This window comes from Sphaeramia orbicularis, chromosome 13 (assembly GCF_902148855.1).
Source record: "Sphaeramia orbicularis chromosome 13, fSphaOr1.1, whole genome shotgun sequence".
Classification (NCBI taxonomy): domain Eukaryota; kingdom Metazoa; phylum Chordata; class Actinopteri; order Kurtiformes; family Apogonidae; genus Sphaeramia; species Sphaeramia orbicularis.
In genome coordinates, this window is record NC_043969.1 from 3,601,739 (window position 1) to 3,624,077 (window position 22,339).

Below are 22,339 nucleotides of genomic sequence, written 5' to 3' on the forward strand. Positions count from 1 at the left end.
TGAAGAAATAAGTATATATACTACCTACTTATTGAAAATGATAATATTTATGTTCACTTTGGTCCTTTATCTTAAATTAACTGATTTTCAGGCACAAACAATATAGATGAGACTATCCCTGTGGGCTCTTGTGTTTGCTGTTCACAGGTTGCAGTGATAATGAGTACCTCTAACCATAGCCATGAAGATGACTCACTGACTGCTTTTGTCCAGTCTACTGTCAGCACTGTAAACACAAGTGTTGAGTCAACAGGAGCTAACATCACAAAGAAAGACAAAGCTCAACACGACAGAACATCTTTTTAAGTCTTAAAAAAAAAATAAATAAAAAAGACTGCTCTGCCATTGAACCGACCACCTCATGGTAGAACCTACTGTTCTTATGTAACATAAGACTGACCATGAGGATATTAAGCTCAGGCCTGTGGAAGTGGGTTAACAGAGCTGGTCTCCCATGACTTCATAAGAATGAAGGTTAAGTCACTGAGGAGGCTTTGCTAGAGAGACGCTGAAGGCACACGTACATGCCTGGTCAGACCCTCGTAGGTACAGCGAGTGTAAGAGCTACAGCAGCACTTTGGACTAAGAAAGCAGAAGGTGAATGAAGCAAAGGAGGGGGTCCATATATTAGAACACAAAACAACTCTTTACAATCCTTACAAGAAAAAACAATAGCAAAGGCTCTATTTGTGTTTTTTTTTTAGTGTTTGTTCTCAAAATCTATTAAAAAACAATTATCTCAGCTTGAATCTGATTCCATTTATGTTCACAAAGTCTTAAAAAAAGGTGGTGGTTTGGTTGTCAATGACGTACTGTAGCTGCTGAGGTTTATGATTGTGTGTACTTACAGCAGTGTATGGAATGTACTACTACTTCACTTTTAAGTACAAATTTGTGGTATTTGTACTTTGGCATTTCCATTTTATGCTGTTGTAGACTTGTACTGTACATGTTAGAGGCAAATATTATACTTACTATACTTGACAACTTTATGCGGACTTTGTGCATCTATCTATCTATCTATCTATCTATCTCTCTCTCTCTCTCTCTCTCTCTCTCTATATATATATATATATATATATATATATATATATATATATATATATATATATATATACACATATATATTTGTATTTATGAGTCTCATTTTTTCTCTTAATCTCTCTTGTTTTGTTTCCTCCTGAAGGTAACCTGGATGAACTTTCATGGACATTTGTAAAAAGGTTAGTGCTGTAGAATCCACCCCTGCAAGGTAAGGCTGGGTGAAACAGTAATCAGTACTGGACCGCAAATTACTTTGTTCACATTAGCTGAGTTGTATCAAACAAAGACGTAAATACTGACAGGGACAATTTATATGGTATATGTATATTAGTTCAAAATATATATTCTGGGGGTTGCCATATTGTAAGTTCAGATATCCCTGACATCTAACTCTTTCCCTTTCCAGAAATGTAACCATGTCTTTGGAGAAAACACCCAAATCTAGCAGCTAGATAGGAAGTTATGTGACATGACGCAGCACTACTCAACTACTCTAGCCTCCAAAGTATCTAAAACTGTCTCCACACTCACAAATTAAACATTAAAATGCTTTTGCTTGTGTCCATTATTCATAAACGCAGAATGATTTCATATTCTACAATAGCAACGTTCATTAAAAGGTCATTTTGCATGACATCTGTACTTTTGAATGCCTACATAGTTGCGCTGGAGGCTGCTTATGAGTGGATGCTAGACTTGTGCAGTAGGTATGTCTAGACTGTGGAATTTCTACCTTTACTAAGGATTACAATCCAACCATTTTAGAGTAACTGAATTATTCATTGACATGTATTGCACTGACTTAATGTTAGATTATTGTATACCCATGCCAAAAATAGACCACCGAGAATGACTTGGATTCTTTGGAAAAATGAAATAAATGAAAAGTGAAAAATGAAAAGTTGCTGGAAAAGGCAAAAGCCCCATGGAATAGACGGGTTAATAAGATCAAGCAGAGGACATCCTGATCTAGCTCAGACAGATGAGTCATATGAGATGTTAGAATAAAATAAGTTGAGAGGATGAGGGGGAACACGGCAGAAGCGGCTCTTACGTGGGCTGCTGTCGGCTTCGGTGCGTTCGCTGTCCGTCGGCTCTGTCTGTCAGGATGTGCTTATCCTCCCTGGCTGCTGCATTCAGGATCAAGCAGTGTCTGTTAGTGGATCTGCCGCATCTACAGCATCGCAGCGCGGCAGGAGCAAGGCAGAGCAGAAGGGAGCGGAGAAGGAGGGCGGACCGGGAGGGGAGGGGAGGGGAGGGGCCGCCGGATGGGCCGGCCGGTAGGGACGGAGCACGATGGATGGAGCAGGGAAGGGACACTTAGCTACTGTCAGCGCATGGTCATATGAGGAAAAAAGGACTCCTCTTTCCTAGAAATGTGGTTTTCAAGTGCTAATCTTGATCAGGGGCGACAGGTGTAGGCTTATGTTTATGTAACACATTTCTGCGGCCTGTGAAGTGTGCACTAAAGGGCTTATTTCCCACATATTCATCCTGCCAAGTGCACACTTAACTTCAGGAGCCTATAGCAGTGTAAAAAAAAAAAGCACATAAAAGAGTTCTAATCTGTCGATGCCAGCTGTGATTTTATTTGCATGCAGTAAGTTATCTCATATAAATATATCATTAGCTTTTAAATACATTTAAAGGTTCAATTTGTAATTCTCAGCAGCATGATATCTGGTGTTGGACCTGCAGTGAAAGCACCTCAGCTCAATCTCACCAACAGTCGCTGCAAAAGATTCATAAGTCTTTGTTAGCAATAGAGTTTGTTTGTTTGTTTGTTTGTTTGTTTGTTTCTTTCTTTCTTTCTTTCTTTCTTTCTTTCTTTCTTTCTTTCTTTCTTTCTTTCTTTTTGTTAAAGCTGCAGTGTTTGATAGTTTTGGTGTCACTGTGCAAAAATTCCATATTAACATTATATAATTCAAGTGGTCTGAGAGGTGATGATGCAGATTGTGTCTAATGCTGCGTTCCAGTCCACCCAGAACTTGTGTTTTTCCATCCTTCTACCAGTGAAAATGCACTGGAATGGCAGTCAAACCTGTGACTTCCCACTCGTGAACTTGTACTAGATCGATGTTCTCCCAGTTCCGAGCTCTGAGTAGCAGTGGCAGCCCCCATGGATGCAGTGTTTATGCAGATTGTTTATTAAAACAAGGTATTGCTCTGACACTGATTATCTGCAAATGTTCTGGATAATCAGCAGCTGCTCTTGCGTTAGCTAGTTTTCAGTTCACTGAGTGCAAGAATAAATTAATGCCAAATATGTATTCAAGTATACAAATAACATAACATAAAAGGTATAACAGCTTCTCTTGCCTTATGCGCCGTTTTTACACCTCTGTTTCCCTCAAATAAGCAAAGAGCAAGTACTTCTGGTGATAGAAATGATTGTAAATGAGCATAACGTACGGTCCGCCATGCTGGTTTGTTTACATCTTGCTACTACAATTCCTCGTGCACAGGCAGTTTGGCATGACTTGCCTGGAACGTTACAAAGTCACGAGTCGTGGTTTGAAGTTGTGACTTACAGGCTCAAAAAGCGGCCTGGAACACAGCATAATCTCTGGTAGGAGGGTTAAATATGTGATTGACAGGTGTAGGTATCAACCTCTGATCAGATTCTGTCAGACATGACATAGAAGGGACTCTACAGCTCTACCTCAACATGAAAACTAGGAAAAGTTTATTATTATTATTATTATTATTATTATTATTATTATTATTATTATTATTATTATTATTATTATTATTATTATAAAACAGACCGAAACAATGTCAGGTTCATTTTTATTTATATTAAGTGTTTTGATTTGGACCAAGTGGAGACAGCTGCAGACAGAAGGTAGATATTTTCAAATTGCCTTTTTCCCTCCCTTATTTTGGCTCCTACACCTTTAAGAGGAAAATAAAGATGTAATGTTGTAGTTTTTGGGCATCACTGGGTTAACATTTCATAATTAACTTTCAGCACTTTCACTGCATTGTAATTCAAGTGTTCTCAAAGAATTAACAAGACCTCTACTCCCTACTTTGTCCTCTGTGTGCAGAGAGTTGTAGAAAATTTACTGGAGGTTTGGCTGCTCATTAGTGTTTTCAGAGTGGGTTAAATGTGTTGGTGATAGCTGTAGTTACCCATCACTCTTAAGAATCCATCAGAAGTTGTTCTACTGCTAGACTCCTTGGCTTGTCGTGGAAGCTTGGAAAATGCTTTACTTTTCTACAGTATATAGTATATATCTGTGATACACTGTAACAATGGTTATCAGTTGCTACAAAATGATAAAAAAAAAGAAAGAAAAGGAAGTCTGTTCTAATTTACAGAACAAACACAGTGGACTTCATGAAGTTCACCTGCTCCCTCTGTAGATATGAATGAAAATCTGATATTATTTTTCATATAATGTATATATGCAGCATCCCTATGCTCAAATTAATTATCTATATAATTAAGCTATTTAAAACAAAATAACATAACAATAAAAAAAAATGTTATACAGATGAGTGATAAATACTAATGAGAATGGTGTCTTCCAAAATGATAATCCACACATTCATGTGGCATGAAGAGTCTTTTAAAGGCTTTAAAATGTTGTAATAATAAACTATGGTCTTCTCAATTACCATCACAACTCAATATTTGGACTATCATATTAGACAGCGCTCCACCTCCAGCTTGAAAAACCATATGTTGGAAATTGTTTGTTATTTGCCCATCTCGCCAATGGAGTTAAACAGCACCTTTATGTTTACCTCTGCCAGGAGGTATTGAGATCACTTTGCTTTGTGCGTTTGTTTATGTGTTTGTTTGTTTGTTAGCAACTTTACAGGAAAACTATTCCAATCATCTTTACCAAATTGTACCCACAGATAAGCCTAGGCCCTGGGACCAACCCATTAAATTTTGGGCCACGTAGGACAAAGTTCAAGGTCACAGCAAGGTCACAAAATCTATCATTTTCTTATCTCTCATCATTGAGCAATTTTCGAAAATTCATAAAAAATTCAAAACGACTCCGATTAGCCTCCAATTTGATCCACCTGTAGCTTATAACAATATCTTGTATCTGGCATAAAATCGTCCACATTCACTGTGGAATGTGGACTCTGTGGACATTTACATTTAACATTGAAAATCCCATTTACCACACATTTTTCATTCATTATTACCTCCGCCAAGGAGGTTCCGTTTTTGCCAGCGTTGGTTTGTCTGTCTGTCGGTCTATCCATGTGCAAGATAACTCAAAAAATTATGGGTGGATTTGGGTGAAATTTTCAGGAAACATTGATACTGGCACAAGGAACAAATGATTAAATTTTGGTGGTGATTGAGGGGGGCCGAGGGACTGATCTGCCTTGGCGGAGGTCTGCGCTGCAAAGAAGTCTCAGAGCAGAGATACATGAGGTATCTGTGGTAGGTGTTTCCCATCTTTCCCTGTGTATTATTTTCGCCTGGAAGTCGTTGCTGAATTCCTGACAATCTTTAGGGATGTGACAAAATGGCAACAAGCCAAGACTTGTTAAACAAACAGTCCATATCTGTGAGACTGAATCCACCTCTGAACGTGAGCCTGGCGTGTTTTAACTTGAACAACAGAAAACATAGCACTGTGCAACATGCAGGCACTAACAATCCTCCCTGTTCTCCCTCACAGTCTGCCTCTTGTCTCTTGGCCATCTCTGTCCCTTTAACTTGCCAGAGGGGAGGAATTCTCCAGAGAACACACCTGGTATCAGTCTCGATGATGGGGCACTCCACACCAGTTACTTCACACCCACTCACTGTGACGTCTGCAGTAGATGGTGAGTCAAACAAACAAGAGGGAAAAGTTTCTTTGTAAATGAACATTCAGAGCCTTTTGTGACTAAATGAAACTTTCTATGAGTGTCAAAATGCAGTGAATAGTAGCAGAGCCACTCCTGTTAAAGGACTCGCTCTATTCTAGAGGGGCTTCACAGGCTGATGTATTGCACCCACCCCTCAAAGAAATAAAAGACCCATAAGTAATGTTTCAACAAGCAGATATCAGGAGTGGTTCATTGCGCAAACAGTATTTGAATGCATCTGTTTATTTTCAGTCCTTACAGCCAAGAAAATTCACTTTTGTAAAGAAAAAAGGGTTAAGGTTAACTTGTTTTATTTTCCCCATAGGGAAATTTGGTCTCTGCATTTTACCCATCCTAATAGAGAGGGCACTCGCTGCAGTACCTCCCAGGTTCAGTGACGTCCATTGAACCAGGTTCAGTCCCTCCCTCGGTGCAGCCCATTAATAGACTTCCAGAGAGCCAGCATGCTCAGAGCAGCGGTAGATTCAATAATCCAGAGGCTGTGTTGGTGAACATACCAACTCTACCTTACTCGACTGAAGTGTGTTTTTCTTTTAAAAACAAAACAAAAAAATCGGTGGAACTCTGCTATGTGCTATGGCCTTCGCAGACTGCGTAGGCCATAGCACTTGATTCACGTAATTTTCATATTCATCAACCAGTTCAGCAACCCCTTTTGCCTTATGAATGGGATCTTGGAGGAGACCACTCAGTATATGATGAGGAACAATTATGCCGCAAGATACAAGGTTATAAAATTACTTAACTCGTCCTTTCTCTTTCACAGTGTAATACTGCTTCCAAAACATGTACCAGTACCTCAGAGATATTGAATCAAGACTACATACTCATAAAAATAATGATGAACATTATTAGGGATGTCCCGATTCAATCTAAAGATCGGTATTGGCTGCCAATCTGGCATTTTTTAGAAGATTGTATTGGATTTAGTCACGAGATTGGGCCGATCCAGGCCCAGTTCTGGGGGGGCGGGGGGTTAAGAGGGGTCAATGCCCCCTTAAACAAACATCCTGCCCCCTCAAATTAAAGTTTCTGAAGGTAGGGAAAAGGAAAATGAGCTGCACAACAGTGGGATACTAGGCCCCCACAGAGTCGGGCGTACTTGACTTGCGGATGTCCACACGTACTTGAGGTGGACTCAATGTGGACCCAAAGCAGACATCCATTGGACATGTCTGTGCAAAGCTCAATTTTTACAACCGCGCAGACTCCGTGTACATGTACTCGGTGCCACACAATAGACTGCTTGGTGGGAAGTCTTCACATCGACCTGTTTTAAATGTGACATTCATATGCTCGACTGTAAAACCTCAAATGTACGCCCGACTCTGTGGGAGCCTGGAATTAGTAAAGCGTCTTCAAGTTTCACTTTAACTTTGGTCTGCACATACTCATTGTGAAGTACATACGGCACAAACGCACTCCTGTATAATCCCTGGCTGAACCTGTCAATAGATGCGCTATAGCAGGGGTGGCAAACATACAGCCCGCGGGCCAAAACCGGCCCACCAAAGGATCTGATTTGGCCCACAGTATGAATTTGGAAAATGCAAAATTTATACTAAAGTTATTAATAGTCAAAGATGTCATACTTGTTTTAGTTCAGGTTCCACATTCAGCTCAATTGTGATCTCAAGTAAAATAATAGTATGATAAACTATGAATAATGACTCCAAATTTAAATCAAAAATTCATAATAAAAGGTATCAGATAAGTGTCAGCAAAACTAATTATTAAAAAACTGCATCGGAGCAGAGGCAAAAAAAATCCAGATCGGGACATCACTAGTTATTATTATTAGTTCAGTAATATTGATTGAAACAGACAAGGAGACTTTAAGAAAGGCCACTGTGTTGTCTTTAAGGCAATATGTTTAATAAATAATTTCATGAGTGTAAATAATAATACTAAAATGTCTCTTACAATGTTAAAAGTCAATGTAAGTTGTATAGATAAATAATTCATGGTTTAATAAGTTTTTGTTAAAAAACATTAGCGCCAAATTGCACTTCCGATTTCGGACGTCTTACTTCCGGTTTCCGGTTTCGGAATGTAAACAGAGTTCATCATGGTAGATGCTAAGCATAGTACCACAATCCGTCGCCATCCAGGGTGAATCATCAGGCAGGAAATGGCCGTAAGTTCATTAATATAACTCTAAATATGTTTAAGATACGATATCAGTTATACTTAATCAAAAATATATTGTTTGTATAAATCGTCTGTACTTTGTTTTCTATGTCAACTGGCGCAATGTATTGAAAGTGCTTGTATTGTCACAGTTTTCACCATCGTATTGGAGAGAATTAAAGCAGCAAACCTCATCCAGGCTCTTCATTGATGGTTTAGCTCGGTGTTTCGACCTGGTTACAACTTTGTTGAAAACACTACAGCCGCGGTTTCATGACGCATCATGATGGCGGATTATGATGGCGGCGTCCTGTAGACCACTGTTTTGCTAGCAGAAGAACAAACATTTCTGTGCTGATGAACTGAGTAAAGTTACCAAAGATCAACAGGAAAAGGTGACAATACCTCCTACAAAGAAAGCCAACTATGATCCACAAATAGAAGATGACATTGAGGAAATTTCTACATCGCTAAGCTTCTTGATGGAGGAGACGACCAAAGTCAACAAGCAACTATCAACTTTAATGACATTTTTTGACAAAGTTAAGCATATATTAAAGCATTTTAAAAGATATGGACAAAACAATCTATGAGCTTGAAAAACGGATCAATAACATGGAGCAATACACGTGAATGGAAGATGTTATTATAACTGGCCTGAACATTCAACCAAAGCAGTAGGAGACGGCAGAAAAGTGAATGCAGATGTTGGTCCAGAAGAGCTCCAGACGCTTGAAAAGCAGGTTTTGCATTTCCTGGCAGAGAAAAATATACATCTGGACACTAAAAACATCTCAGCGTGTCAAAGTCTTCCACGGAAGGATAAAACCAAGCCAGCCGTTATTCTAGGCTTTGTGAATCATAAACACAAAGTTGAGCTTCTACAACAAGGAGTTAACCTGAAGGGATTTGTGGTATATCTGAATGAGCATCTGACCAAGAGAAACTCGAGAAGCACGTATCCTCAAGAAAAACAACAGGATTAAAGCAACATGGACTAGGAACTGCAAGGTGTTCATCCAGCTGAATGGTGCTACCCTGGAACAAGCAAAAGTAATGACAGTAAGGGAGCTTAAAGATCTGGAGCAAATCAGATAATGTTGCTTATTCTGGTGACTGTAGCCTCTTGTCCTCCTCATAACATGGTAGATATAAGTATACCTTGTTGTGGATGGATCTAAAGGCGAAGACACACCAACCCCATTTTCGGCAGTTGGACGTTGTTGGGCAGACTGGTGAGGTCGGTGACGTGAGTCTGTTTGGTGTGTTCCGTTCAGTTGGCCATCGTTAATGCCATCACTGGTCTTTTCAGCAAATTCAACACGTGCAGTCGGCCACTACCCATTGTTCAGTCGGACCAATCTGATTGGTGGAGGGATAGCCCTTAACTAGTGAATCAGTGAAGGAGAGATTTACATATGAATACAGATATGCCAAGGTACTTCACACTATTATTGTCTTCTATAATAGGCCATTAACTGCTTGTATTGTATCTGAATGAGTGCCAGTCAGTGTTGACTATGGACTTCATTCATTCCATGAAGTGAACACTGTTAGCATTGTTAGTATAGTGCGATTTCTCCTCAGTTTTCACCTGCGACATCCTTCTTCTTCCACGGGAAGAAGCCCTAGTTTTTTGTTCTACAAGGGTGTTCTGTCATTTCCGAGTTTACATCTTGCGCAAGCGCAGAACATACATTCGAGTCGGTAGTTGATTCGGTGTGTTCTTCACGCTTTATTGACCACGTCGGGGAGACTGGCGCCGACTGATCAGTCAGACTACCTTTTCAGGCGACGGTCAGCAGTCGGCTTGGTGTGTCTTCGTCTTAATGCCTTTTTTTCCCCCCACCCCTTTGTAGATACATATATAATGCTAATGTTAAAATATACCCATATGTAGCTTATGCACACACCAGCGGCGATTTCTCATAGACATTTTATTAACTACAAATGTGTTAGAACACGTTCATCTCACAGATGAGTTTGTTCAGAATCAGCTTTATCACAAATCAACGGATGCGATGTTGTTCACTTCTCATAGATTCCCGTTGCGCTGTTTTTTCATGCGATCTCTGCTCAGTGCATTTGTCCGCAGACTGCGGGCGTCTCTGGGCTTCAATGGGACTGAGTGGAACAGTTTTTTTCATTGCCTCAAAACTGGACGGTAATTGGATAAATGCCACGATGTTGTCCCACCCCCGGACGCCGGGCTTCTCTGGGGGTGAATGGAGCTGTGGGCGGAGCTCAGCCAGGCTGGACGCCAGAATCCCACGTGCTGATTGGAGGATCAGTCGAAAGGCTGAATCCCGTTTGATTGACAGCTAGTTTGAGATCTCCTCCTTCACTGACACAGTTCAGTTTAATACCGCCACGCATTCTGCTGTGAAATCGAGACAGAGACCACTACGAAATTACTCGTTCATTTCTTGCACTGTAAATAAAACACACTCATTGTACTTCCTTGTTTCAATTTAACATAATTTAAGCGTTTTCTTGTTTCAGTTACATAATTTAATCATTTCTTGTTCGAGTTTAATATCGTTTTGTAGATAGTTAAATCAATCATACCGTCGGCTAGGTCGGAGTGAAAGGAGCATCTCTAGTTTAAAAAGGCTGAAGTCTTACACCCACAACACACTGGGCCAAGGAAATTTAAGCAGCCCAGCTCTGCTGGACATTCAGAGGACACTGGTCAAGTCTCTGGAAAAGACGCCTACTTGGTACCATAAGGTCACTGGCCATTTTATTAAAAAGGAACGGAGGGCCGAATTTATGTTTAAATAACTTGACAATTTTTTTTGGATGTAAGCCGACAATGAGCTTCCCCTATCTGAAAGATGAGCAGCCGCCACTGGCACACACGTAGAGACATGAGATTTTTAGGATTTGTGTAGGTCATTGCAGAGTTGCGTACCAGAAGGATAGGGTGTGATGGTTTGAATCTCCTAGAGACAACGGATTCCTAGTACAATGGATAAATCATAGTCTGGTGTTTGAAAAGATTGCTATTGCTAAGGATAAGTTAGATGTGTTTTAGACATTTCCACTGGCTCTGTACAATGAAGAAATGCTTGCTGCTCTTAGATGCAATGAAGAATACGGCTTACACCATAGGTAGACATATGGGTTACTATTAAAACTTTAAATACATTTAACTGGGAGTTAATCTTCTTAATTACTAATAATTACACAATCAGCTAAATCAATAATTGAATTGACATGATGAAATCATGTCAAAGGGGGGACTGAAGAATAATTATACAGGGTGTCCCATAAGTCTCCATACATAGGAGACATAATACATATGGTTCTAACATGTATTTCTTTATATTTCTTCTTTATAGTTCTTCAGCAGTGGAGGACACGCATTGAAATGTGTTCCCGACAAAATGGCAGTCATATAGAGCATATTATATAAATAAAAATGGTTTATGTCAAGAAACGTTTATTTTTCCTATGGATGGAGACTTATGGGACACCCTGTAGAATAAATACAGTCTTGCTCTGAGCTGCTCTAAAATGCCACAGTAACCTCATGTATTTCTCTACTGATGAAGCTTGCCTCCCGATAAACTCATGGACATCACTTCTGATAAGTTCAGGGTCAGTTCTGCTCACTGGAGAAGATGTTGTGGCTACAGAAGCTAAGACTTTGCATGTATAAACTGTATAAAACAATCTCTCTCTTTTAATATATTTAAAAAGTGTCTTAAGCAAAAACTGTTGCTGCTTTATGCTTAGTGTTTTCCCACATGGCCTAATGAACCAAAACCAAAAAAAAAAGGAAATATAAACAAACAGAGCTACTTCAAAAGTATGCCTTACCCAAAACTCCGCATGGCTGATATACAAATAATGTAAACTCTTTATTTATGTGGATAAAGCCCCATGTCTGACTTTTGAATTATCTAAGAATACTGGAATATGCTGACTACAACAGGACTCAGGAAAAGAAAAATGAAGTGAAACATCGTTAGATGGAAGGTAAATATTTTAAAATATGCTTGTAGTTATTTAGAACATTTTAATTTATTGAAAATTATAATTGTATATTGTGTCTCTCATCGCATGTCTAAGGGCCCGCATTTATAAGCTGAGGACTGCTTCTGAGGTGTCCTACTACAAAATGTTTCTTATAAATGAATTGTCGATTTTGACTGTTTGTAATAATTTTGTAATAAATTGATTGATTGATTCCAGTAGATACACGTCTAAAACAACAGTCACGACACTTTGCGTAGCACATCCTAGTAACAAGACGTGAACTGATGGTTGGCAACTCACGTCAATAGGTGAGACCCAATCAGAAGACAGAGTCAGATGATGTTGCAAAGTCCAACCTATTGTTCGGGTTGGAGTCACCCAAGAAGATAATTGTCAATCAGACCTGGAATTCAAGGCCCTTTGACTCAAGTTCCTGCGGGAGCTCTTGTCCAGAGACCAATGCTGGCTTTTATGTGTCACATGTGATCAGATTAAATTCTTAAACTGAGACCAAGAGCATCCTGAATTCGTCTTTGGAGCTTCCAATCAATGAACATGAAAAATCCTAACAACGTGGAGAAAAAAAAGTGTGCTAACAAAGCAAAGGAAGTGGAATTAATTTAATTATTAGTTTTTAAAAAGGGGGCAGGAGTCTATAAGTTATACTTCTTCCCACTCCTTTTCGAGCGCTGAAAAATTTTGTTTGACCATGTTGTATGGTTCTTTATTATCTGATGATTCTATGTGCTCGAAATAAAACTAAACTAAACTATTTCAGCACCTGACTACATCTTGAGTGGGGGTTATGATAGTTGTTCCCAGATGACAGAAGGGGAAACATGGGACCATGGGAAGGGTGATGACGGTTTTTTTTTGACATTGACAGCATGCAAGGATGCCGGTGGTTGTAGTTCTCCAGCAGAGAGGCGACAGAGGTATTGATGATTTTGCAGATGATGCTGCGAATATTGGGCCCTAAGTAATTCTTTTGGGATAAATAAGCTATTCCAAGGCTTATTTGTCTACAAAATTTCTCCGTCCATCTGTCGTACTGTGTGTATAAATACAAAATGGAAAACACCAAAGTTGAGTTTGATTCAAACCCTGGTCACCTGCATTGACACCTAACATCTTTATTAAGTACGCTATCTGTCCTGCTCTGCTAGACAGCACGAAATAAAACACATAATACTAGAGGAGGGACATGATCACTGAACACCTATCTCATACATTAATACACACTATGCTATCTCACTGAATGATGAATAGAGCATCCACCAATTTTAACTATCAACACATGACAGTGTGAAGAGCCAGAAGTGACAACGTTCTTTTAACGCTGTGTTAAATTTTGATGTGATTTTGGTAAGCTAAATGCGCATACACAATAATCCCATATGAACAGTAAATGGACTAGGAATCCATACACTTTCATATATTTAACAGGTGTGCAGGGTAATCGGGAGAATTGGGAGGTTTCCTGGTGGGCCGCTGCACTTTTGGGCCGCCAAGGGGAGAAAAATTTTAAATAAATACACACATACATACATACAGTATGTATATGGCCCCTAACGTTTGGGCAATTTATTCAACGGAGCTGCAACAAGTAGCCTGGGCTGCTGTTTAGTAAAGATAACACATTAATTAAGTTGTATAAATGTTTTTCATTCATGAAAATCCACCAAATAATGACTGAGAATACTCATGTCACATCACACTTCTCTTTTCCTCAGACTGAGATAGGGAGATACCATTACACGTTGAAAACCCCTCTGCACTCAGTTAAGCTGGTTGAGTCCAGTATAGTGGCATACTCCTAGCTGAGGCTGGCTATATCGCAGAGGATTGGCCCCGGGGCCCGTGAAAAGATGGACAGAAAAAGGCTAGGTTGGGCTGAAAAAGCCAGAATAAGAAAGTGAAAGGTATTAGAAGAGGATGCTGCTAAGTGTATGAAGCTCACAGAATTTTTTTTAAGAAGACAGACAGAAGAGGGAAATGGTAAAGGACCAGGGCCAGGGATATAGGCTAATTAATATGAGCTAATATCAGGCTTGGATGCTCTGGATAGCCTATACAGTATTTTACCAATTCAGCTTGCCATATAATAGAGTAATATACTGTATAATAATAATAATAATAATAATAATAATAATAATAATAATAATAATAATAATAGTGCATCAGTTTTATATAGCGCTTTTCTAAGTACTCAAAGACGCTTTACAATAAACAACCCAGGGACAAACATACATCCAACGGGTAAGCAGATACAAAGTTAATGCTAAATGGTAATCGAAGAACAAGTACAGAGACAAATACTGACAAAAGAAAAACACACAAAAGAAGGTAGGTGAGAGTGGAGGAGGTTGAGCGGGCGGTCGGTTTTCGAATGGTGATCTGAAGAGGTGGGATTTTAGTTGGCTTTTGAATGAGGTGACTGTGTCGGAGTCCCGGATGTGAATGGGTAGAGAGTTCCAGAGGGTGGGGGCGGCGATGTATAACATTTTATTAATGAAAAAAAATGTTAACAAGTGGTGCCAGGCACAACAAACCCTTATTATTAACCCTTATTCTGGCATCGATCCAGCTGATGTCATCATGTCTATATGTATGGTGATGTCAGCATATCAATTGCCTTTATATATGTGCCAGGTGTGAAGTAAATTGAAACAAAATTGATAATTTGAAATTTCGCCCATTATAAGTAAATGAAAGATCTGTAAACTAATCTATAAACTCAATTTGATATAAATTGAAGCAAGAGTTTTGCTGCTAGAGTGTTAAACAAAGAAACAAACAAAACAAACCAAAAACAATACCCCTTCCCTCTCCTTCAGGGGCCGGGGTAATAATATAACAATGCATAATTTAAATGCCGACAGAAGTCTACTAATCCTTTAATTGCATGCTTTCTGTAGCAACTGAGCAGCAAAGCCAAGTTGAAAATGCTGATGACACTGTCGTAAGGGAGGGGCATGCATGTGATGAGTTTATGAAACTTTTGTTATTTTAACTAACTTTTGACTTTGAGCTATGATAGCTAGGCTACTTGTTACAGACAGCACATAAACAGTGGATTTAATTGACATACTGTTGTCTTACTGATGATCCCAGTGCATAAAAGAGGTGCCTACACATTACGGTTACAGTGAATGCATATTTATAACTTGAAAAATGGCTAACCCATAAATATTATCCCCGGTCTGTGGGCTGGTTGGATATGAAACTCCCGGGCAGAAAAATGGTCCCAGCACACCACTGTTAACAGGGTAACATAGGCCAGATGTTATCACAGTAATTAATGTGATATGATTGAAATTAATTCACTAACGGCCTGTATCACCATCTTTGACAAATAGCCTATATCTTAATGCAGTTGTGGTGCCGTAGATGTACAGACCAAAGGGCGCTCCCTGAAATGCCTCTCCTGAACTGGTGGGTGAGGCTGACTCCTGGTGGGTGGGTCTGGCACCACTCAGTACTTAGCTTTAGTGATTAGCATTAGCACGTAGCACAGAGTTACCAGTGAGCTGCAATTGAAGGCATTCAGGAACTAGATCTTCGTCAGTACTCTGGTCAGGTGCACTGGCAGGAGAATTAACTATATTATTTTTAATAGTGGGGGAAGCCAGCGCACCTGGAAGACATCCATGTGGTGTAGAGAGAGAACAAGTAAACTCAACACAGAAACCCTCCAGTCCAACTGAGAATTGAACCTGAACATTTTTACTAACCACTACACCACTGCTTTGCCCAAAAGTATAAATCACGAAATCACAAAAGTAAAATATCCATATAATGAACAAGATATAAAGGAAATTTGTGAAACTGGACATCCCTAAAAGATGTCAAGAGCTTGAAAGGAGGTGTTCAAACACCTAGCAAATAATATTGAAAAGTACAGTTGCAATGCAACTAGTTTAGAGGAACAATATGAATCTAAGACTAACCAAAAATCCTAAGCTAAAAAAGGACTCTTCTCTAAAACAGGGGTGTCAGACATATAGATCTGGCCCTCCAAAGGGTATCTGGCCCACAAGACGAAGGCCAAAAGTTACACTGAAGACATTAACAGTCATGTGTGTCACAGATGCCTGTTACTAAATGTTTTGTGCTTTTGTAGATCCACTGAGATCCACTCTAAGTTGTAATGCACATGTGTAAATGATAACCTAAGGTATAATATTGTTAAAATTGCACTTATTTTTCTTAAGACATTTCAGGTTGTTCATGGACGATCAGGTTATTCACATTTTTTGTTTAAGGATAGTTTGTTAATTGTAAACTTTTTCATACTGTAGTTGTACTTTTTTGTACTAAAACAAAGAGAACAATTTGGAATTGTCATTATTTATAAGTCATTACGCTATTATTTTACTGGTCCAGCCCACTTGAGAGTCTTAAACCCTATTCTCAAGGGACCAGTCAATTGTGATGTAATTGTGGAGGTCATTTGTGATCTTAATCTTATGTGAATCTGTCATGTCTGTAATTTGTGAAGTAAAATTCCACTGCAATTTACCTACCCTATTTGAGCAAACACAGAGGTCCTGTGATAATATTAGTCCTGTGGAGATCAACATCTTTGTCATTTGGTGTGATTTGTACATTTTTTTGTTTCCTCTGGTCATTTGCTTCTCCTATTTCCTGGTCGAGGACTATGGAGACTGACTGGTGATGATAAATGAAAGTTTTAAAAGTGTTTTGGGATCAACTTAAGGAGGCTCATGTCGTGATACAGCATGGGTATTCACTGACAAGGCTTCAGAAAAGTGACATCTCAAAAAATGATGAAGTGGATGACATGCATGACAGCTATAGTAAGAATCATTTTCTTTCAACAGGTATTGCCTAGTTGCAAGCTTTGACATCAGAATGGGAAAGATGTCAGTGATACAGTCCAGATTTATCCCTGTGCCAACGCGTTGCATGAAACACAGGCACAGTGGGTTCAGTACAGTGTGAGTATCTATTAACTAGAACTATCACTGTGGAAAACGAAAGAGGAAGAATAACTAACAGAAGCTAAGGCCAGTTAACAACAAGTCAAATTCAGACACACAGTCGACAGTGAGGAGAGGCACAGTACATGCAGATGATGACAAGCTGATAACGTAACGCGCTGTGCACTTTTAATCCCCCTCGGCCAAATACAGTGTAAGATTCTTTTGAAAGTTACTGCCCTATAATTTACATTAGATTGTGTTTGTGTAAATTTGGTGTGGAAATCTCAACGCATTCTTCAGATAATGTGATTATGTTGTTGAAAGGACATGCCACAGTTTGACCTTGAAAAAGTAGGTCAGGGTGACCTATTTTCAATAGGCTTCTGCTCCATGCCAAGATGCATCCACAGTATAAACTTGGTGCAGATATCCCAATGCATTCTTCAGATAATGCGAATACATTGTTGAATTGACAGACAGACGGATGGACAGACAGACGACAAAACAATTACAATACCCCTTCGGCCTGAAGTTGGCCGAGGGGTAAAAATTACAATGTGAAAGCTAAATTAAGGTACTAAATGTTTAATTTAATAAATAGTTAAAATCCTGATTCTGACCTTGGTATGATCTGTAACTCTTCCCTGTAGTAGGTGGTAGATATAGTATTACACCTTAACATAAGATACCAATCAGTACAAAACAGGAAGAAGACAAAGGCTACTGTTCCTTTGACCTACTGTAGAAACAATGCTGTTCAACGTGTAAAGACTCCCAACCCTATTTGTTGTGATTGACAGGTAAAGACAGAACAAAGAAAATAAATAAAGACATGTAGCCAACAAACAACGTTCGGAAGTAAGGGCAGACTGTGGAAAAGAAGAAATAAGTGAAACAACAGTGACCCAAAGTGACCAATATTTTACAAAGATTATGGGCATTATTATTGTGTCATTTAAAATTGTATGGTATCGTTAAAGAATTGTGTCTGCTTATTCATATATGTATTAGGCCTATTTATATTTTATTCTAAATGTAAAATGTATTTGTTATGCATCCCTTACCATGATCACTTTAAATCACTCTGCCCTGAAATGTGTAAATACTGTACATTGACAATACATAGTTTTCTACGTTTATTCATTCATCTGAACCTCCTTTATCCTCACTAGGGTCACGGGGGTCTCTTGGAGCCTATCCCAGCTACTTACGGGCGAAGGCGGGGTACACCCTGGACATTTCACCAGTTCATCACAGGGCTGAACATATAGAGACAAACAGTCACTCTCACATTCACACCTATGGGCAATTTAGATTAACCAGTTAACCTATCAGTGCATGTCTTTGGATGGTGGGAGGAAGCCGGAGTACCCGGAGAGAACCCACACAGACACGGGGAGAACATGTAAACTCCACACAGAAAGGTCCCACCCCCATCGACTGGTGTTGGAATCGAACCCAGGACCTTCTTGCTGTGAGGCACGAGTGCTAACCACTGCACCACCATGTCGGCCAGTTGTAGTTTTCTACAGATCTTTAAATTAGAAGTGTTTTGTTTACAGTATTGTACAGGAAGTTTTTAGAGTAACTTTTCTAGCAAGTTATTTAGAGTATATACTAACCTTAATGTTAATCTGGTTACTAACTAATAAAGTATCTATCTATCTATCTATCTATCTATCTATCTATCTATCTATCTATCTATCTATCTATCTATCTATCTATCTATCTATCTATCTATCTATCTATCTATCTATCTATCTATCTATCTATCTATCATTTCTCCTGATTATATTTTTACAATTATATTCTGTTTCTTAAGTTTTTATTGCTCTATGTGTGTTGTTTATTACTTTCAGAGTTTATTGTTACTTTTAGTATTACTGTCATGGTGCACTCCTGCATTGCCACTGACCCCTCCCTCAGACTCATAATGATTATCACCTGCAGGCACCACACCTGGAGCAGATCTCCATCAGGGCCCCATACAAGGGGCTCCTGTGCTCCACTGCAGTTCCAGATCATTGCTGCTGCAGCTTCAGACATCCATAGACTCCCCCAGACTCTCATTTCACTCCTCATGGCCATAACCCAGACATTCTCACCATCATCCTGAGTTCTGCCACAGCACTGTGGACTCTGTTATTTTCAACCCCAGGTTTTGTGTTTCCCTCGTTATTTATTTATTTTCTGTTTAATAAACACCTTTACTCCCTTTAGCACTGTGCATGTGAGTTCAGTCATTCTTGACAATTACTTTTACTTTTAATGTTATTTGGATTTGTTATCCTGGGTCTTCCCCGAGGTCTCCTCCCGGTGGGACATGCCTGGAACACCTCCCCAGGGAGGCATCCAGGAGGCATCCGAAACAGCTGCTCGAGCCACCTCAGCTGGCCCCTCTCGATGTGGAGGAGCAGCAGTTCTACTCCGAGCTCCTCCCTGGTGACTGAGCTCCTCACCCTATCCCTAAGGGTGCGCCCAGCCACCCTGCGGAGGAAACTCATTTCGATCACTTGTATCCGGGATCTTGTCCTTTCAGTCATGACCCAAAGCTCATGACCATAGGTGAGGGTAGGAACGTAGATTGACCGGTAAATCGAGAGCTTCACCTCTCGGCTCAGCTCCTTCTTCACCACAACCGACCGGTACAGTGACTGCATCACTGCAGACGCTGCACCGATCTGTCTGTCAATCTCACGCTCCATTCTTCCCTCACTCGTAAACAAGACCCCGAGATACTTAAACTCCTCCACTTGGGGCAAAGACTCCCCACCGACCTGGAGAGGGCAGACCACCTTTTTCCAGTTGAGAACCATGACCTCGGATTTGGAGGTGCTGATCCTCATCCCGCTCGCTTCACACTCAGCTGCAAACCGCCCCAGGGCACGCTGAAGGTCCAGGTTCGATGAGGCCAACAGGACAACATCATCTGCAAAAAGCAAAAAAATAAAAATTATGAACAGAACCGGTGACAAAGGGCAGCCCTGCCGGAGTCCAACATGCACCTAGAACAGGTCTGACTTACTGCCGGCAATACGAACCAGGCTCCTGCTTCGGTCATACAAGGACCGGACTGCCCTTAGCAAAGGGCCCCGGACCCCATACTCCCGAAGCACCCCACACAGGATACCAAGAGGGACACGGTCGAACACCTTCTCCAGATCCACAAAACACATGTGGACTGGTTGGGTGAACTCTCATGAACCCTCAAGCACCCGATGAAGAGTATAGAGCTGGTCCAGTGTTCCGCAACCGGGATGAAAACCCCATTGTTCTTCCTGGATCCGAGGTTCGACTATCGGTTGGATCCTCCTCTCCAGTACCCTGGAATAGACTTTCCCTGGGAGGCTGAGGAGTGTGATCCCCCTATAGTTGGAGCACATCCTCCGGTCCCCCTTCTTAAAAAGGGGGACCACCACCCCGGTCTGCCAATCCAGAGGTACTGTCCCCGACTGCCATGCAGTGTTACAGAGACGTGTCAACCAAGACAGTCCCTGCACATCCAGAGACTTAAGATACTCAGGGCGAATCTCATCCACCCCCGGTGCCCTGCCACCGAGGAGCTTGCCAACCACCTCGGTGACTTCAGCTTGGGTGATGGACGAGTCCACCTCTGAGACCTCAGCCTCTGCTTCCTCCATGGAAGACGTGACAGTGGGATTGAGGAGATCCTCGAATTATTCCTTCCACCGTCCAGCAACATCCCCAGTCGAGGTCAGCAGCTCCCCACTTCCACTGTAAACAGTGTTGGTGGCGCACTGCTTTCCCCTCCTGAGGCACCGGATGGTTTGCAAGAATTTCCTCGGGGCCGACCGATAGTCCTCCTCCATGGCCTTCCCACACTCCACCCAGACCCGAGTTTTTGCCTCCACAACCACTCAGGCTGCAGCATGCCTGGCCTGCCAGTACCCATCAGCTGCCTCGGGAGTCCCACGGGCCAACAAGGCCCGATAAGACTCCTTCTTCAGCTTGACAGCATCCCTTACTACCGGGGTCCACTACCGGGTTCGGGGATTGCCGCCATGACAGACACCGGAGACCCTGCAACCACAGCTCCAAGCAGCCGCTTCGACAATGGAGGTGGAGAACATGGTCCACTTGGACTCAATGTCCCCAGCCTCCCCCGGGATCTGGGAGAGGCTCTCCTGGAGGTGGGAGTTGAAGACCGCGCTGACATCGGTCTCTGCCAGATGTTCCCAACAGACCCTCACAACACGTTTGGGCCTGCCGATTCTGTCCGGTTTCCTCCTTCGCCAGTGGATCCAACTCACCACCAGGTGGTGATCGGTTGACAGCTCTGCCCCTCTCTTCACCCGAGTGTCCAAAACACGCGGCTGGAGGTCTGATGATACGACAGTGAAGTCAATCATCGACCTCCGGCCTAGGGTGTCCTGGTGCCAAGTGCACTTATGGACATCCTTGTGTTCGAACATGGTGTTTGTTATGGACAAACTGTGACTAGCACAGAAGTCCAATAACAAAACACCACTCGGGTTCAGATCGGGGAGGCCGTTCCTCCCCATCACCCCCCTCCAGGTCTCATTGTCGTTGTCCATGTGGGCATTGAAGTCACCCAGGAGAACAATGGAGTCTCCAGTCGGAGCACCATCTAGCACCCCTCCCAGGGACTCCAAGAAGGCCGGGTACTCTGCACTGCTGTTCGGCCCGTAGGCCGAAACAACAGTGAGGCACCTGTCCCCGACCTGAAGGCGCAGGGACGCGACCCTCTCGTTCACCGGGGTGAACTCCAACACATGGCGGCTGAGCTGAGGGGCTATGAGCAAGCCCACACCAACCCGCCGCCTCTCACCACAGGCAACACCAGAGAAGTGGAGAGTCCAGCCCCTTTTGAGGGGTTGGGTTCCAGAGCCCAAGCTGTGTGTGAAAGTGAGCCCGACTATATGTAGACGGTATCTCTCAACCTCCCTCACAAGCCCTGGCTCCTTCCCCCCTAGCGAAGTGACATTCCATGTCCCAAGAGCTAGACTCTGCGTCCGGGGATCAGGTTGTCGGGGTCCCTGCCGTCAACTGCCACCCAATCCACACAGCACCCGGCCCCTACGGTTCCCTCAGTGGGTGGTGAGTCCACCAGAGGGCGAGCCCACGTCTCTCTTTCGGGCTGGGCCCGGCCGGACTCCGTGGGCATAGGCCCGGCCACCAGGCGCTCGCATTCGAGCCCCGACCCAGGGCCTGGCTCCAGGGTGGGGCCCCGGCTGTGCCATACCGGGCGACGTCACGTTCTTCTGATGTTTTTTAGTCATAAGGGCTTCTGAACTGCTCTTAGTCTGGCCCGTCACCCAGGACCTGTTTGCCTTGGGAGACCCTACCAGGGGCATAAAGCCCCCGACAACATAGCTCCTGGGATCATTTGGGCACTCAAACTCCCC

General features: G+C 41.8%; 1 protein-coding gene across 1 annotated transcript in view; it reads right to left on the reverse strand.

Moving 5' to 3' along the window:
- LOC115432279 (ATP-binding cassette sub-family G member 4-like) overlaps positions 1 to 2,203 on the reverse strand; it is a 43,073-nt gene extending 40,870 nt beyond the window's left edge. Inside the window, exon 1 of the mRNA XM_030153175.1 lies at positions 2,099 to 2,203. The gene's annotated coding sequence lies outside the window, so the exon portion shown is untranslated. The remainder of the gene's footprint in view (positions 1 to 2,098) is intronic.
- Between the last annotated feature and the right edge of the window lie 20,136 nt (positions 2,204 to 22,339).